This window comes from Falco rusticolus, chromosome 10, assembly GCF_015220075.1.
Source record: "Falco rusticolus isolate bFalRus1 chromosome 10, bFalRus1.pri, whole genome shotgun sequence".
Classification (NCBI taxonomy): Eukaryota; Metazoa; Chordata; class Aves; order Falconiformes; family Falconidae; genus Falco; species Falco rusticolus.
In genome coordinates this window covers 28630111-28644755 of record NC_051196.1, presented here as the reverse complement: position 1 = coordinate 28644755, position 14645 = coordinate 28630111, and the positions used below count along the sequence as shown (strand labels likewise).

Below are 14645 nucleotides of genomic sequence, written 5' to 3'. Positions count from 1 at the left end.
AGAGGCACAATAAAACTTTACTTGTTTGCTCCCTAAAGGCTGTTGAGCAGAAGACTTCACACACACACCCCCAAGACTAGACAGCTTGGAATTAGTTTTCATAGTTCCGGTGCACAGTAAGAATCAGTATAAACTGTTGCATTAAGAACTATTCATTGATACCACTCCTGATGCTTTTACTATCATTTTACAATCTGTGACAGCTTTGGGCTGGTACAATTGGATCATCTCAAAGTTCAAAATAAATGAATGATAGTTCCCTGAACAGCAGTTTACTTCAAGGAAATGTTTCTCATTTCAAACTGCATGCAACAAAAAAGTGTGCTTTATCAATTATACTCAAAAGGGAAAGTTTAAGGTTTCACAAGAATAAAAAGGTTTATAATATAGTTAAGTCTAAAGGAGTTATAATGTCTGCTAGCAGCAATTAATGGCCACCACTCTTCAAGCTGGCAAATTATAGTATTGTAGAGCTCAGGACTCCACTTGATCAAGTTTTTGAATAAAGGAAAAGTCTACCAAACTAACACAAAACTATATAAACTGAAGATAAATAATTCTGAAATGAGGCACATTTCCAAATAAATTAGTATCTAATGAAAAGAATGCATTCAAAATTGGCTGAAACGTAAAACTTTCAGAAAATTATTTCATAAAGGACAGCTGGCCAGCAATTCACGTTACTTGAATTACTATGCCTTAAAATACAATAGGCTTCACAGCTCTTATAGCAGGAGACAGTACAGGCAAAGTAGGGTTTTAAAATTCATCTCAACTTCCACCTCTGCCTTGCTTTTTTTTTTTTTTTTGGGGGGGGGGGTTGGAAATATTTTGCTTTACTTAAGCCAAAGAAAGGGTTGCAATCCAACCACAACCCTGTAATAGTTCAGGCTACAGAGATTTCCGTAACAACTAATTATAGCAGGTGAAGATGTGGTTATCTATGCAGCTGAGGTTACCTTCTCCTGCCTTTTCCCATCAGCAGTGCTAGCTGGAGAGAAAAAGGTGGTCTTAAGCCCTTAAATCTTAAACCATTTCACTAGAAATCAGCCACCAGGACTTGAACTGTTTATATAGTTTGGTGGCCCAAACACATCTGCAGAGAAGGCTCCTGTAAAGCCGCCTGCTAGCGGAACCAGAACATCTAACAGCCATAGGAGGTTGATGGGACAGGATCTTCAACCAGCTGAAGTGAAAAGGCGACTATAAGGTTGTGATACAATGCCTTCAACTATATTGGATACCTTCACCTACCACAGAACAGTCAAGTCCAGGCAAGATAACCACCTGGGAAAGGAAACATGACAACACATTGCCAGGAGTCACAGATCTAACGTCTTAAAACACTTTATCCACTCCCTGCACTACAGCCTTGCCCCGAGAATACTCTTTGGTTTTAATTTGAAAAGTTAGCAGCTCCTTCTCCACCATCATGAAGATGGGTTTAAGGGGAAGGGAAAGAAGAAAAAAAAAAAAAAGCCACCACAACACACACAAACCCACAACCACACCAGACCACCAATACAGAATAAAATTATTGTTGCCAGTTGCTTGTCTTCCATTTTTTTCTGTACCTTCAGAGCTTTGTGTCTTCACTGTACAGTCCTCTAATCCAGGTCTAAACAACAATCAGGTCTAATACCAAGAAGCTTCTAGCTTTTTTTAAACCCAAGTTGTTTCAGGCCTGGGCCAAAAACTCATCATAAGCCAAGTTAAGCGTGAACAGAGGGATCTTGCAGGGCAGGGTAGAAAGTCTAAGAGGGAACAAGCCACTGGCTGACCGGTTGATGGTAACAGAAGCTAGATTTTCTGCAGCCAGTCTCCTTTCTAACTACACCCTTTACCCCCATGTTCAGTTTTATCACTGCCATGATTAACACTTCCTCTCTGCATCATGACTCAAGAATCTCTTGTAACAGGCAGGTAGGTTCAGTCTATGGTGTGACACTTCGGAATTGCTTCTATTGCAGCCTTTGTGTTTGCCTTTCTACCTTCCCTACTCAGTTTCGACTTTCTGGCTTTCACTCACCCCCTACAGGCAGGTGAGGAAGCTATAACACAAGTTTGAAGCTGAAGTAATTCAAAAAGCTTTCCCTTTTGTAAAACATAAGGAAAAACATATCAAAGGGTGCTGGTTAGCATGTTTTACTTCATGTTTCAACTTGCTGTTTTGTTCTATTTCTACTGTAGTTTTAAGAGGCGTTTTTTACACAACAGGGTAACATGCTGCAGCAAAACTCATGTGCATAAACGGTGACTATCTGCCTGAAAATAAAGTATTTGCAAACCAAAAATGAACTTCAACTTTGAAAGACTCCTGAACACCTAACAATGAATATCTATCTAGGCAAGATAAAAAAAATTGAACTTAAGAGTTTAATGCATTTACTTTGAGACACACAGGTAAGCGCTCTGCAGTAGTAGGTATAAGAATCATCCTATAAAAAGGCCAGAGGCATTTCTGGGGTATGAAGTCAGAGACAAATGCCAGCGTCTTAAGTCCCACATACTGAACTGCTGAGATTTGCACCAACTATTTCCTTGCTAGTGTCTACAAATACAGAAAAAGCCAATTATGCTTATTACGCTCCCCACGTTGTGGCATTACAACATATACAAACAGAGAAACAGAAATTAAGTCACTGTAGAGACAAAACAGATGAAAAGCAGCAGAAATCCACACTCAGTCCCCTACCCTCTACAGCATACTGGGATGAGGTGAGGGTAGAAGAGACATCCTTGTAACACGGACCACCACACATGGTTCTACTCAAACCTAACCTAGGATAATACAAACATTTTGTAAAAACCATATGCTTCGAGATTTATTAGAATTTAAGGGACGGGCATAGATCAAACCTAGGGAAGGCCCTAGGTTGGTCACTGATGTGTGAAAAATCCACCTCAATCAATCAATAACATTTTCTCTGGTAAGCCCTTTGAAAATGGGTCTGTTTCAATCTTATTGCAGCTGTCCAAAAAACTAAACCTGTCCTCACAACTGCACATACAAATACAGAGCATATAACTAACACATGGATCATGAAGAGTTTAACAGGAGTTTGGAAGCAAATTTTAGTGGATATCAATAGGTTTGAACAAGCCATTCAGAGACTTCTTCCATAGCTCTTCTATGCACTTTACGCACCTCCACCAACCTATGTCAGCTGCTGAATGCTTTTCAAGCTTTCACTGTTTTTAACAGGAGGCTCTGAACACTTTGGAAGAACTGGCCACAAGCTCATGCTCTAGGCAGCATTGCAAAGGAGGGCAAGATATTCCTGTTTTAGGAGTCTGAAATGCCTATTTGCAGTTCAGGCAACTATTTTTCTTGGATATGCCATCACATACAGGAGATAGTACTTACAGACTGAATAAAAACTGCAGGTAGCATTTCTGAAGAGAACTGCAGATGGCAACTAGAATTATCTTTAAAATGAGAGGAAAAAAGACTACTACTAGCGTCAGGAGTTGAGCTACAAAGTTCTAGTCTTATTTTTGTATTTGGTGATTACACACCACTGATTAGATATATGGCTTTTATAAGTAGGCATGATTTTACATTCTTACTGTTTAGACAAGCTAACACATGCTAAAGCTACAAACCAAGTATCTACACTAGGACTTTATCCATTATTAACAAAGCCTTTCTTCCTAGTGAAGATGTTATGTCTTGGATTTAAGAACCAAAAATGCTGATTAATTACATTCCTGTTATTCAAAACCCTGTAGGCAGCAGCAAAACTGTCAAGAGTTGCCTTAATTCTGTACTATTGCTTTCTTGAGCAAGTGGACAACCTGCAGTTTTGATGAGCACGGTAACTATTTGTGGCTGATGCTCTGTATATTAGCTTAAAACAAACACACAGCCAGCAGTACCTGGGGTTTCTTCTGTTGTCTTTCACTTTCAGAAAACAAAAGAAGAGACACAACACACCAGTATTAAGAGATACTGAGTAAAGGAACAGAACAAAACAGGAAATCCTTCCTTCCAATAGCTGAAAAGCGATAAATTAGCTACAGATTATCTCAAGGTTGAAAATAAAGAATTACTATCCTTTCCCACAATAAAGTGAAGTCAAGAAACCCTGACTTCCGACTCCCCTACCCATTTGTAAATGTCAATATGCACGTCACCCCAGAGTCCAGTGCCCACATGTTCCAGTGATTGCTGCAACTGCCTTGCGGTGAATGAGACTGGCAGAGGAACCCGTCTTGCTCAGCACACGTGGACATTTCCTGGACTAATCTGTCCAGAAGTAGCAAATTCTTAACTGCAGGATGCCATCTATTGTACTTTATTCTTCCAACAGTCCAGAGCCTGAGCATTTAGCAAACTTCAGTTCACAACTGATTTATATTTGGCTATATGGCCTTTAGTCAAATATTTCAACAGGTTTGCAGCGATACCCATTATATTTATAAACACCACAAAACATATATAAAGATTGAACTGGACAGATGAGAACATCTTGTTTTCATTGCACTTGCCACACAACCAAAGAACCACACCAAAAAGCTGCTGCATATAAATGGATTATTAAAACAGAGAAAGTTTTAATTAAATGCCTGTAGAGAAGTTTAATTTCTTTTTATTAAATTACACAACCAAAGACAACATATTACATTCTCTCTAAGATTTCTTTGGGAAATGACCCATCAGTAGTAATTTTATTGCATTTCTACTTCCTGCATTTCAAAATGTCCATGAATATGTAATAAAAACTCTAGACACACCTTTCAGAGAACAGCAAAGTCTAACCATTGAATTTCTCATCTTAAAACACTACAAAGCACTGGGAATAAAAGTTGCACAGCTAGTACCAGGAAAAAAAACCCCTATAGCTGGCTAATTCTATGCTAGCAAAACTATCGTTAAGCCATAAAAAGCAAGCTGGAACAATTACAGAAGTTACCTAGTTGCTGCAACACTTCCTTAAAAATAGAAGCCAGAAAACTAGAAAAGCTACAACTAACTATATGATAATTAGTTACTTTTCTGTGTACAAGAAGTACTCAGACATAACTACCTGAACAAACTCTTAACAGATCCAGCATTTAAAAGACACCCAGAGCTTCTTTCACTACCCTAAGGTTCCACAAAGTTTCAAAGTCCTACATAATCCAGCGCCAAAGAACAAGAAACCCATACTCAAAAACCCACCAGAGCACCAGCTGCTGCAGATTAACCACCTTCATTTTTACTGTCTATTTGACTTGAGAAATTTTTAGGTAACTCTCAATTCTCCTTTAAAACAAAAAACCCCTAACTCCTCATGTTTAAAGATGTTTCAGGATATAAAGAGTCATTTTACATGAAACATTCTTTTCTCTTTTTTGTTTATACCTCAGAACAGGTTGCTGCTCTTTGGCATTGCTAATGAAATACATTTTATACTGCTGGTTGCTTATTGGAAACCACAAGTTATTTAAGCACTTTTCTTTATTTCAGTCTAAAAGTTTTGCTTTTTCAGAATAGTGGTTCCAGTTCTGTCTAATGAACATAAATAAAATGAACCAGTTAACATCACTTTTTCCTCATTGAGACCGCAAATAAAAAACTACCTTATGGGTATTATCTATTTTGTCGGGGTACATCTATATCCAGGTATAATACTGATCATAGGCAGAGTGGCTCATGCATAAATAGATATAACTTCAAATTCTCAAATAAAAGCCTGAGCAGAGGCTGAACTTAGTTTATGTAGTGCATTTTTTTATATATACATATGTATCATTGCATAAAGTTAAACCAGTTGTACCACACCTAGTGTACACACAGACTATTAAGCAGAAATACCATCCCTAAGTAGTCGCTCACAATATTCAAGAGCTCCAAACTTTTCAGATAGTACCTATAGTGTCCCAGGTTATAGCGTAGTGTTTGCAGAACCCATGGGTGACAATGGTTCCATTGTACAAGCACGTCGGGTGTGCTGTGGCCTTCATAGGCTCCTGTGTTTAGTCAGAAAGGGAAGCAAAGTGTTATTGCGAGGTTCTAATTTACCAACTGCTCCAAAACATTAGTCAGATTTCCAAACATCCACAGCATGAAATTTCAAGTTTGTCACTACAGGTATTAGGGAGTTTATGGGAACCACATAACTTCCTTTCTCCATTTAAGAAGAAACATATACACATCACACCTCACGCAATAAGATGTTTTCCTTTGTTAGACAGAAACATCCTTTCTACCCCAATCTGAAGGAAGGATAGTCCCTAAATCTAGGGAAGATGACACACTATTTGCTGCACAGCCTGTGGCCTTATTTCTGAGAGTACAACTGTCCATCTGCCTATGACTTAAGTTAAAACAGTGGAAAGCTATAAAAGTCAGCACAGATAAAACATTATTTTGCAGAGTAGCAGAAGAATCTGCTTTTCTTCCTAACACTACATGAAGCCAATAACTTACTCTTCATTACTGTGTGTTCTATTGCTTTCTAGGGAAGGGAAGAGAGCTACTCCCTTCTAGCTTTTAACAGTATATCATTTTAACACAACTTCCCAGTGTATTTCTTTGTTAATGGAGCAGCACCTGAGTACACCTAAAATTGTTTCTCATCCACACACAGATTTTTACACCAAGTGCTCAAGAACAAAAATGTTTTTAAATAGTTTGTTAACAGTTCAGTCTGATAAAGAACTAACATGAATACTTTTAAAGGAAATGGAGATTTAGGGGGAGGAGGGGAGGAAGAGAGTTGTTTGTTTCAGTTGCAGAAAGATCAGAACGGAAGACTTACAGGTTGAAAAGAGAGCATAAAAGATGACCCCAAATTGGAATTCGCACTCCCTAAATCTGCAAACTTAAGTCCCCTTGTTAGTCTTCATCCTCAAGGCTTGAAGTTTTCGAAGTTATCCTGAACTTAAACTCTTAAGAGGGTTTTTTATGGCTTATCTTTTATCCTCTCCAAGAGAGAGGCTACTCTGTTTTCCTCAGTTACACACCCTTCTAACACCACTGCAAAGCTTTCCAATGCAATGATACTAAGACAATTCATAAAAACAAAGTGAAGAGACAGAGACATATGCACCAGAATGCAAGAATGTTATTATCCAGGCATTTCTCCACAAACACTTTAGAAACTAGATTTTGTGCTGAAAGCTCTTTTACAGTCAGATAAAACAGACATACATGCAAGTAATTTTCCTCCTGAAGTCTAGCAAACAGGATTTTAATCACCAGTGGAAAATAACTAGTAGTTAATAATGAACAATATTAGGAAAACTTCCTCCCCCACATTTCAGACATCTATACTAATAGAAACAAAGGATATCCTTTCTCTAAAAAACCTTTTCCTGTGGAGTCCCTTTTTCTTTAAGGCTATATGTCTAACAGTGTTTTGGCAGAGGATGGATGAGCTGAATGTGTCTCCTCATTGAGCTGAATGCCTCTTCTATCAAAAGATGTAATTATTCCTTTTAAAGCAGAGAACATATAAGCTCACATCATTTTGCACATGTTTTTCCTCCACTGAGCAAGAGCAAATATAAAAGAGACTAATTCTTGGCATTAAAGGAGGAAGTGCTACAAATAAGTATTGACTTCTAAAGTTCAGGAGGACTGCTCTAACAGCCAGATTTTTTTTTTCCTTTTTTTCCCCTCTGATTAGAAGGGAATTTCTCAGCAACCACAAAACCAAAGTGTACTTTAGACAACATGAAGCAGCCAATACCTGTTGTAGAAAGGCTGAAAGACACAAGAGTGATCCTATTTTAAACAAGTCTGGGACACATTTCACCACTGCTATAAGATGATGCAACTTCATTAAATCAAGAAGTTACATGCACTTAAACTGGCAATGACCCCTTACCTTACAAAACAGTTTATTGTTCTCTCCACAGCAGGTAAAGACTCTCTTGGTGGAATGAGTGATACATTTTTACTGTTGAGTCAGTCTCACCTTACATAGACTGCCTTATGTGTTTAGTCTTGGTTCTCATCTGAAAGAAGGCATTTTCAGAGACCTTAAAAGCACAATCAACTTTCTTACTTCTTGGCAGAAGGATGTTAGGTCTCTCCAGTAGCCACAACTACAAAGAAGTGGTAAATTCAGAGTTTACCAAATTAGACTTTAATTCCTTATTACTCAAGAGCCAGGAGTTCCTCCATAGCAATTATAGGTAAGTTGCATCCCTTTGGGCACCATAGGTGAAATAACAGGAAAAGAGATACTCTCCTACTATTCCTGAATTTGAGACAAGGAGTCACTTCCAAAGAGTTCACTTTGCTAAGGCCATTAAACTTCCCTAGTGCTCTCACCTGATTTCAACTCTGAATCTCTTGCCCAACACTGCTAAAACCCTGTACCTTGGAAGAAAAAGCAGTAACTTCTTACCCCTCCCCTCTGCAAAGCACTTTGAAGTTGTCACTTTCAAACATACCCACAATTATTTATTTACAAAAATCAGTCTTGAAATATGGAAAAAGGTACGCAGTCCTAGGGAAAGACATTTACTTCTACTTAAGTCATCCCCTGGACTAGCATCTGAAGATACTAAAATAGAAAAGTGCTAGAAATAGACACTTCAAATAGCTGCCTCCTTTCTTCCATGCAGGTGGGAGACCTTCAGACTCGAATAGACTGATGGAGACTAAACTTTTAATTGCCTAGCATTACATTACCTCCCACTGGAGGACTGAAGGGATGTATGGGATGATGTACTCCAACCTACAGGGCTTCACAGTGCCAAACTGACCTAGAAAGGGCAGTTAGCGTCCTCAAGAAACCGATCTTTCAAACAGGCAGTTTCACATACAAATTCTACTAGCATAAGAAAAAAAGGTTAGAAAACCAGTAAAGATAAACAGAAATTGTGGCTTCTCTGGACCATCTTTACATCTGTTTTCCTTACAGTGTACTTAATCATCATGGTCTTTGGAGTACATCTAATTTGCTTCTTCCTACCTGTGTACCAGAACAAAGAGAGGCTGACATAACCCCAAGGATTTCACAAAACCAGTTCTCAACTATCATGATAAAGCGTAAGCACAATACAAGTGCCTTTAACTTCCCGTATGTAGTTTATGGCAGAGGTAAACTGCACTCACTTTATTACACTGAAAAATGCAAGTGTACCCATTGCGCATAAACAAACTCAGACTTTGATACTTTTAGTTACATAAAATCTTTAGCACATAGAAAATCCCTATCCAGTCAATTATTCACTTATATTTGGAAGGGTTTCTGCTCAAATCTTTAAGTCATGCTGATCTACATAATTTTCCTGCATGTTCTAACCACATTTCCTCTTGTACTTTCTTTTGAAATTCTCAAGGCAGGCCAATAACTAATTCAATCTTCTGCAATGAACTCAAAGGCATTGTATTTTGAAAGAAGTATGTCACCTGTATTTTTGATTTATAACTCATTTTTTCCCAGCACATACATTGTTACACTTTGAAATTGAAAGTCTGTTCTTATCATACCACTTAAAGTACTGCTCCCCCTTAAAAAAAAAAAGTTAAGGAAGAAAAATCAAGAGCTAGATTTATGATAAACTATAAGCTATGCTCTGACCAAAATCATATGACTACAACAATAGAAATTTTAATATTTTTTCCCCCCACTGACATATAACCAGGTTTGCCATAAACAAGTTTTCATCAGCAACAAAACAAGATTATTTGGGAATTTCATTGAAAAAAAGTTGATTTCTAAAAGCAAATAGTTTTGAGAGTAGCTTTCTGTTTGGAGGTGCACAAAAACCTAGGTAAATTCAGGCTGGAGAAGTGTGTTTGTTTTTTTTAATCCTAAAATACAACGCATATTGAGAATCTTACATAGCTTGGTCATATCCTTTTCCTTACTTTTGTATTCAGTTGCAAATCTCTTGTGGTATGAGTCACATCTCTCTAAAAGCATGCATACAGTAGTCAGCAGAATCCCCTGATCGTATTAATGCACCAGAAAGAAAAACTTTTTTGTTACTGAAGTCACCTTTAAAAAAGGGGGGTCAGGGGTCATCAGAAATTACTCAAAGTCCATTAAAAGTAAATAGCAGTTTGAAATTAATGTAGTTATGAGATGTGGAAAGAATATCTGATTGGAACGCTGATGTTCTAAATCAAGAGTCTCAGAAATAAGAGGGCTGAGCTGGCAAATGGCAGCCCTGCTGTAACTGAAATGTACTGTCTTGCTATATTTAAAGACAATACCTCAACAGTTAAGTATTAGAACATTTTAAGTGAGATAAATAAGCATAAGACACGGGCAAATATCCTTGGTTATTTAATCATCCTGAAAGCAGTGTGGAAGTGTGAGGGTGAGTTCAAAGGTCAAACTCTTCTTTCAGCTTCTTGCAAAGAAAAGCAAGCTTAGCCCATTTTACCTTAAGGAAAGGGGGGGTGACTGTTCTTTCCATATGCCAGCAGTAGTTACAGCATTTCATAACACAGGAAAGAGGGAGTGTATTTACATATACAGTGTATGGAATCTTTTACTAGGACAATGAATTCCAAACCAAGATTCAGGTTAGAAAGAGTTGGGACAACAAAAAGTCCCAAAGAACAAAGGGAAGTTAAAATGTACTTAACATTTCCCCAGAGCTTAATTACAAACTCTCAAATTTTTGTAACTAAAAGCTTATTGTAATCACAGTTTTGAAAGTCTAAGTGAAACACACAGTTCCCTTTTAAAATTATTTCCCCCTGATTACAGTAATAATTTAGCACTTTGTTCAGATAAAATATGATATTAATCTATCAACATAGTTCTAAAAGAAAATATAGTAAGGAGAAGATAGATTCTGAAGATTAGAAATAAGTGCTCAAAAAGGAATTTTTTGAGAGATCTAATGAAAGGGGAAACCAAAATGAAGTAACCTTTTGTGTAAGACAGCCTGATAAAAGGTGCTAAAGTTTATTATCTTCCTCTTTCTAGCCTCTACCCTAAATCTTGCTCTCCCCACCCCTACCAAAACAAAGCAAAACAAAAAAAACATTATTCACTTAAAACGAAGAAAAAAAAAAAAAAAGAAAGAAAATTCTCTAATCCAAAGCCTGGAAGCCATTCTCTAAAGACTACTTAATATGAAACTTTGTTTACAAGATACAAATATAGCCTTCTTACCACATTCAAAACCAGAAAACATCCACTTATTTAAAGAAATGTTTTTTCTATTTTGATCAAGAAGGATGTAAGTATTCATTTTAAATTTAAATTCAGCCCCAATAGTGCCATATGAATGTTTTAAATTCGTATATGATATGCACTGTTTAAGAATGTTTAAACAAAGGAAGTAGGAGAAAAGCCTCAAAATACACAGCAAAACTTAATGGCTTCAATTTTAAAATATATATTGATTGCAGCATGGCAAAATCATTCTCTTATGCTTACAGCCAGTCTTCAGAAAGAATAAGTGCAGTCAGTGTAGTAATTTGTCCCACTGGAAATTCTGTATAAAACATCTACCTAAAATAAACAAGGCTTCGCAGCAAGAATCGTCAGTTGCCATTAAGGACACACCTTAAAGTTCTTACCACACAGTAACTAAACAAGTACAAACTAGTGGTGACTGTTTGCTACTTTTGTCTTAAAAGTTAAGAGATCAATTCACTCAGTATAAGATCTTAAGATAATTTTCTTACAAATGCAAGAGACAAACAACGCCAAAACACGAATAACCAGGATTTGAGTGTCTGATGTTTTATCAGAATGCCCAAGATTCTTGTAAAGACAAATATAAATATTAACATTTAAACCTGACACCACGTAATACTAAAAGGTAGAATGCTTAACTGCTCAGAATACTAGTGCTCTGGTACTGGAAGGCAGCTGTTGTTCCCCTGCCTTTTCTTTTGTTGTGCTTAATCTCATGTCAAGTCATTCAACCAACTCCAAAGCGATGAAGACGTAATTGAACAACCTTAACTAAAAACTGATCTACTGATCTTAAATTAGCTATACGTACTGTTTAATGATTCAAAAAGGCCAACATATGAAAAAGAATTTATAGGATTTAAATCAGCAACTCTGGTGCATGCAGAAGAGTTTGCTTGGCTGTAGGCCAAGCCAATCAATAATCACTATAATAACATGTTTCTAAAGTTATTTGTTTTTCATATTCATCATCCTAAAAACTTAAAAAAAACAAAACTTGATAACTCATACTGATTTCAAGAACGAACTTGATACAAAATCCAAATATTTTGCACAGAATTACAATATTGCTCATGAAAAACATGTTACAGAAAAATTAGTGATCACAAAGCCACATTCCTGCTACAGATCTTAAAATATTGTCTCAGTTACAGAACTAGTAAGAGGAAGAAAAAAGAAAAAAACCTCCACCCTTTCCCTCTTCCCTCCCCCTCTGCCAAAGAATGCAGTTTATCCTACTTATTTGAAAATGTCCTTTTATATTATCCATGGAAACGCTTAAACCTTAGTGTGGACATCACTAATTTAAGTATTAGTCTTATTCCCAAACCTACAGTTAGTAAGAGCTCTTAAGAGCAATAAAACATGGCGTTAAAGCATTTGCAAGCCATTGTCATAGCACTGTGCTCTGATACCTTTGCAGACACAAAACCAGCCCCCACCAACCACCAAGCATGTAAGCATTGGTCAGCAAGTCAATGCCTGCTATTCAACTTGTAGTTAGGCGTTTTATTTCTGTGTCTTCCAGATCATATCACTCTTGCATTTCAGGGCCTAATAAAATGTGAAGAATGATATGCTCCCTCTCTCTCCTTGTATCTGAAACTGCGTTATTTCCCTCTCTCCTTTTTCACACATTCTTACAAAAACTTCCCTTTTCACATACTTCTATAAGAAAATATTTCACTGCATCTACTTCAGTTCCTATTTCTATTTTCGATTTTCACTAGATCCTTCTGCTACGGCCTCCCCCTCAAACCCACTGGTAGAAACTGATGTAGTTTTAAAGCTCAAGGTCATTTCAGAAATGGAAAAAAAAATGTTATTGCCTTAAAAAAACCTTTAAACACACAAAACCCCTAAACCAAGCCCTTTTCAAATTCAAACGCCTTTCATCAGCGGATCAATAACCCAACATAAAGATTTTTGTTCACCGCCACTTCAAAACTATTACACTTCAATTCAAATACTTACTGGGAGTCACACAGCACATTTTATGGGATGGCTCATTAGAGTACATACAGACCTTACTTTGGCTGCAGGTCTTCTGTGTGGGAAACAAACAAAACCTCACACCCAGAAAGTCCAGTGGGTATCACGGAACAGGAATGAAATCCAATCTCTAGATATTCTAGAATTTTATTGTCCTCGCCTGGCAACCTCTTTTGTTGTTTAAGAAGTCAGTTGAGGCTTATTTATTTATTTTCTAAACTTCCTACTCCCTTAAAAAAAAAAAAAAAAAAAACACGATGCCTAAGAAATTACCGGGAAGGGTTTAGTCTTTTGAAGACAAAGGTAAATGAAACAAAACCTGGCAATGCGGATCAATAAACTTTTCACTCACAAGCCCCCCCCTCCATGAGCCACTTACTACAAATCCTTCTTCCAGGAACATCTTTGACTCACAAAGAAATAAGTCTCTTCCCGCTCCAGCCCCCCGGCAGCCCAGGCTCGAGGCCCGGAGTATTTAAGAGCAAATCCCCAGGTATACAATGCAAGTTTGGACACCTACTTGCGGGGGGCAGCAGGGGCGGGGGAGGCGATCCCGGGCAGGAGAAGGAAACCGGGGACAGCGAGAAGTTTGCGGGTGGGAGGGAGCAGGGGAAGGGCTTCTCCCTCCCTCTCTCCGCGCCCGCCGCTGCCGCTGGCTCCCCTGCCCGCCCGCGGGCGCTGCGGGCCGGCCCCCGGGGGTGACGGGAGGGGCTCGTTACCTGCCGCCGCTCCGCCGCGTGAGGGGGCGAGGCCGAGCAGGGGTGGGCCGGCTGCCACACACCTGGCCCCCTCCCCGGCCCCCCGCCCCCGGGAGCGCCCCCCCCCACACCTGCCCTTCCTCCTCCTCTCCCCGGGGGCGGTCAGTGCGCCTCACCAGCCTCCCAGGCGCCGGGACAGCACGGGGATGGGCGGCCCTGCTCTGCGGGGGTGGGGGGGGCCCGTACCCTGGAGCTCCCCCCTCACAAAGAGGGGGTATACCCACCCCCCCCCAGCCCTCTTAAAACGTCCCGGAAGGCAGCTGCCCCCCCTCCCCTCCCCCCCGGTCAGTCACACAACCGGCCCCTCACGGCAGAGGCCGCCCCGAGGGGAAGGGGGCTGCGCCTCCCTCAGGTGCCCCCTGTGAGGGGGAGGAGGACGGGAGCGGGGGCCGGAGCCTCCTGGAAGTTGACCCCCAGCCCTCCCTCACCTGTGCCTGAGCCGCCTCCCCGGCCGGCATCCTGAGGTGGGGGCAGAGGGAGGAGGGGAGCGGGGGTGGCCGCCCGCCCGCCAGCCCGCCCGCGGTGCCGCCGGAGCCCGGACTCGGCGGCGCTGGCGCTCGGGGCACTGTTTGTAAACCGCTCGCGCGGCAGCTGTTGCTCGGGCAGCCCCAGCGCCCGGCCCCGCCCACCCCGATTGTCACGAAGCCACGCCCCCGCTCGAGGAGGGCGGGGCTCCGGCGCCGGGCAGCGCGCGGCGGCGCGGGGTGCCCGCCGGGCCGTGAGGCGGCCATCGCCGCCTTTGTGCCGTCGCCGCGGCGTTGAGGGGGAGCGCGGGAGGCGGCGGCGGTGC

At 40.1% G+C, this 14645-nt stretch overlaps 1 protein-coding gene across 3 annotated transcripts in view; it reads right to left on the bottom strand.

Annotated features, from left to right (window-relative positions):
- The window catches only part of ZNF217 (zinc finger protein 217), a 28784-nt gene extending 14352 nt beyond the window's left edge, over positions 1-14432 (bottom strand). Inside the window, exon 1 of one of the 3 annotated variants that reach the window (XM_037402203.1) lies at positions 14284-14432. The gene's annotated coding sequence lies outside the window, so the exon portion shown is untranslated. Of the gene's footprint in view, positions 1-5855; positions 5967-13617; positions 13730-14283 lie in introns of those variants that run through there. The other 2 variants (XM_037402204.1, XM_037402205.1) reach the window with 2 other exon arrangements.
- Between the last annotated feature and the right edge of the window lie 213 nt (positions 14433-14645).